This window comes from Grammomys surdaster, unplaced genomic scaffold (genome assembly GCF_004785775.1).
Source record: "Grammomys surdaster isolate TR1022 unplaced genomic scaffold, NIH_TR_1.0 61, whole genome shotgun sequence".
NCBI classification, from domain to species: Eukaryota; Metazoa; Chordata; class Mammalia; order Rodentia; family Muridae; genus Grammomys; species Grammomys surdaster.
In genome coordinates this window covers 9,076,460-9,081,207 of record NW_021604563.1, presented here as the reverse complement: position 1 = coordinate 9,081,207, position 4,748 = coordinate 9,076,460, and the positions used below count along the sequence as shown (strand labels likewise).

The 4,748-nt window shown below is 39.1% G+C and overlaps 1 non-coding gene across 1 annotated transcript; it reads left to right on the top strand.

Annotated features, from left to right (window-relative positions):
* The first annotated feature begins 569 nt into the window (after nucleotides 1–569).
* LOC114609460 lies at nucleotides 570–700 on the top strand. Its single transcript, XR_003709529.1, has one exon. It is a non-coding gene; the product is annotated as a small nucleolar RNA SNORA17 (small nucleolar RNA).
* Nucleotides 701–4,748: the final 4,048 nt, after the last annotated feature.

Below are 4,748 nucleotides of genomic sequence, written 5' to 3'. Positions count from 1 at the left end.
TGACGAGGAGGGGACAGGGTGTTCCTGGGTGTTTGGGGGATGGGGTAAGGAGATAACACACAAAATGTAAATAAAACATACAATAAAATAGTTAAAAAATAACAACTAAAATTAGATTGCTTTCAGAAAATAAATACTGTGGCATGTTCATCCTTAAATGAGATATCTTTAATCTCCTCCCTACCCCAAGTATTGGGGAAAGATGTATAAGTAGAAGCAGAAACAAGAGGTTGAGAAGGACTGCTACAAATCAGTGTCTTCTGGACATGACACAGAACTGGAGCTCAAACTCATAGTAACTGTGGGTTCCTGCACAAGGATTTATTTCTTTACATTTAGTTTATTTTATAATTAATGGATATGTATGTGTGCATGATATGTACATGTATTTCAGGGGTACTTGTATACAACACTGAGTTTGTGACTCAGAGGTAAATCTGTGGAAGTTAGTTTCCTTTTCTTTGTGAATTCTAGTCATTTGAACACAAATTATTAGCCTTGTTTGGCCCATACACACTGAGCTATCCTGCCTGCATTTGTGAAAATCCCTTTTTGAAAATGAATATGACTTTGCCTCTAGAGGAGTTATAGGTGTGACTGCTATGTCACATTTGTGTTAGTAGGTGGCGAGAGGAGAGAGGCTATGGTCATACTCAGCGTTTTGACCTATGAACATCTGATTGATCAATAACCTAACATTCCCTGGGGAAAAAATAAAGCAAACCTGATACAACAAATCTGGGTCCCCAGGAGACAGCAAGCCAGATATAAGAAAAAACATGGCCTAGGATCATGGGTCCCAGTGGGGAGTAAAGCCAAGAGAAAAAAAAAAAAAACTAGGAAGGGGCCACTTAGGTAAGCAGGGTGAGGAGTGAGCCAGAGATGACCATGGTACTGGCACCATAAGGCCCAAACTGAGAGCTTGCTTGAAAAGACCACCAGTCAAGACACATGTAGGCCTAGGGGAGTAGACCCTGCCCAATATGATCATAGAACAGAACTCCTGAAACCACTTCTAAAATGAACCCATATTCTCACAGACCCTGAAAACCAATAAGAATAGCAAGTAAGTAGTGGAAAATAGAAGAGAAAGAGAAACTGAAGGATGTGAGCACAAAAAAGGGAGGTAGAACATGAGGCTTGTGTGTAGTGAGAATTATCCTAATGAGCATAGCCAGTGATACCCTTGAGACTATGGAAGGATCCTGACCTGTCCTTCCACTGAGAGCTGCAACTATGTCTGTAGCCCTATAGTAGGAGGAGTCTGTTACTACCAAAGGCCAAGCAGATGTCCCTGATCTAGGCTGCTGCCCAGGGACAAGTTGCTCTTAAATGGGCTGAGTAAAACTGGCTCCACCCCTCCCATAAGCATTGTCTGAGAGCTATCCCTGGAGGCATGGAAGCAGAAGAGCTGACCCTGTCCCTATGCATCTGCAGTATTCAGGAAAGGAGGCCCTAAACTTTGTAGAAGATGTAGATGAACTGATGATTTGACGGTGGGAGAGCTGGCCCTACCACTAGTCTCTTGTGGGTGGCACAGATGAGGAAGAGATAATCTCTTCCCCCGCCCTCTTTACACTCATTAATTGTGTCAATCAGGAGACATAGCTCTGGGGACAAGAAAGTAGGAAAATTGGTCCTGTACCTCACCAGCTGTAACACTAAGAAAAGTAAGCCCCATACCTCATCTAGGACACACAGTAGAGCTGATCTTGATAGCAGTGGTGCAGGTGAGCCAGCTCCAAAGCTTGGAGAGCTGGCCGCTAAAATTGTTTGGAGCAGCATAATCACAGAAGAGATATTCTCCATAACTCTCACCATTTGCCATCTGAAGTAGGAAGAAGAGCTAGCCTTGGTGTCATGAGAGATAGATTCTGACACATCCTCTATCCCTCCCTCATCCCCTGCCATCTATGGCATAAGGGAGAGCTTGACCCAGGCTCACTAGAGCAGGAAAACTGGTCCTGACCGTCACCAGCTGCAACACTTGGGGGTGCAGACCCTGAACCTTGCCTGGGCAGCAGGGTAAAGCTGTCCCAGAATCTTGCAAATGCATGTGAATTTGCCCCAAAGGCATGAGAGTTAATGAGCCACTAGACTGAACACATTAGATAACTCCCAGGCCCAGATCCAGAGCTTTGAATTGGCTTATTCCAATATCTACCCCATTAGAGAACTGTTGAAGTACATGAAGAAGACAGTTCTAGAGGTCAAAAACTACAGCATCTACATGACAGAAGCCAATATGAGGATACTTTAGAGGAGTCACTGGGAGGTTCCAGTGTTAATAGAGTAGCAGAAGCCAGAGAATTTTACCAGATGAAGGAGTCATTGCAATGAATAATTGCAAGGAACAAAAATATGTACAAAAAGGGTATAGTATGGCAAAAACTGTGGCAAGCTACAGCTCTCCAAGTGAGAAAATTTTTGTCAATTCCAGGGATGGTTTCAAGAGTGGAGGGTGGGTATAAAAGGATAAGGAAATGAGTGGCATTGGACTGCATTTTTTGAACTTCACAAAGAACCAATAAAAAGTTAAGAAAAGTAAATTAACATGACATAAAAACTTGAAATAATCACCAACAGAAACACACAGAGCAAATCTAAGTTCATAATTTTTCAGAAACAGAAAATAATGTCAAAGGGAAAACTGATTTCATATAATATAAAGTATACTAAATATCTCAATATTTGTTAATATATAGGTTCTTTTTAATTATTAAATTCTTCATAAAATGTAATTAATTAAGAAAACACATTATTAAGATTACCAATTTGGGGATAAAAATTAAGACAGTGTATATATACTTTTGAAGTGTTTGGTAAAATATTTCCAAAATATCAAGCTAATAAATGTTTTAGGATATTTGGTCATACTGTGAACCCTGAGATTTTGCTATTTACTGGAAAAACCTGTTTGAAGTTGTAATATGGCTGAACCCTAGCTCACACCTCTAATTTAAGAACTCTCTGTTTTAGATAAACAGGATTAAATAAACTCCACAATAGGTCTAGAAGCAGAGTAGACAACAAGTTGACAGGGAATGAACATAGGAAAACCCCACAGAGTAAGAAGGAATCAGGAGGACAGACATCAAGATACACAGGAAGTAGGAAGGGAAGACCTTCAACTTTGAAGGTTTTTGAGACAGCAAGTACATGTAGAATCTCATTTTCCTTTTGGGACACTGGTTGAGAAGGAAAGTCAGGTAGTGCTTTCTCTGTCTCTTTGAGCTAGTAGATTTTCACCCCAGCATCTATCTCCTGAATCAGTATTAGCAAAATTTGAACATGTGCAATTTTGTTAAAAAACAGGATTTTGTCCTCCAACATGCAGCACAATCACAGGGACAGAGAAATCATACCATTGACAGACAAACTAAGAAGACATCACATTTCGAAAGTCACCTGCTACGTTCTCAAGGAGAGAGTTAAGAATGAAAAAATCATAATACATGGTTCTAAGACCCTGTATAGTGCTACTTTAGCTTGAAAATAAAAGCAGAAATTGAAAAGAGAAATGACTTAACTGAAATTGGCTCAATATGTACTATGATTATTATCATTTTGTTATTTTTCCTTGACAACCACAGTGTCTTTCTGTAACCTCTCAAATAAAAACAAATAAAGCTTTAGAGATACAGGAAAAAATATTAAAAAAATAGATTATTAAGACACAAGTGTTAGAAAGACTTATAAATGAAAATAAGGAAAATGCTCAGAAACAGAAGTATTTAAACAAGAATCTACAGTTCCACTGCATAATGAAACTAAAGAGCAGCGGCCCAAACAATACAAATGCTGAACTCAGTTAAGCAAGAGTAGTTTATTGAACATATAGCCCAAGACTGAATGTTAAGAAATACAAAAAAGGATCATCAATAATTGGTTCATTGAATGGGAATAACCCTTACCCTCAAGCATACCTCAGTTACTGCTAGTAAGCACCACCAAGCCAGCTCCCTCCACTATGAGATAAGTTTCCAGTACCTGGTCAGTTCTTTTTCTTGATTTGTTATTGTTTCTGGTTTGATCTAGATTTTTGGAGAGCCAAAAAAGGAGAGCTGGAGAATGTAAATCTCTGAGAGTTGAGAGGAGGTGAGGATACATCCTGTTTGCTGTCTGGTTCTCACTAGGTTAATGCCTGGTTCTGGTTCTGGGTTCCTTTGGTGGGACATCTTGTTTTCTTCCTTTTCCTACCATCACTCCATGATGTATGTCTGTCAGTTTGTGTCTCTAGTTTTGTTCCGCTGCTTGATTGTTGTTCTGTGTTTCATATTCAGAGAAAAAAATGGTTTAAACTATTTGTGATAGCTGTTCACTCTTTAATTTAGTTTTAATTTATTTCAAGGAATTTTAGAAAATAACATCAGAATTGGAAAACCAAAAAGTGATAAACTGATGCAGCTTTTGGAACCCTGCACTTGCAGCTAGGAGTCTAGTGTGGCTGGAGAAGCTCTGCCTCCTGCCTGGATCAAACTGGCAGCAAGCTAGTGGCAGCAGCAACTTTTCAGCTTCTTTGGTAAAAAGCTGATGCCAATACAAAAACTCTGTGCTTATGAGAATTGGATTCAACAGGTAGCAAGTTGATCCTACCTTGTCTGTATAAATGTATGTGGCCACTACTACTTTATTTCTGACTGAACTTACATGTGTTGTTCTGCATATCTTGAATATAAAACATTGTTTTATAATTTATGCAGTATAGTTAAAAATCTATATCATTGGTAAAAGAAAGTTGGCTTAAA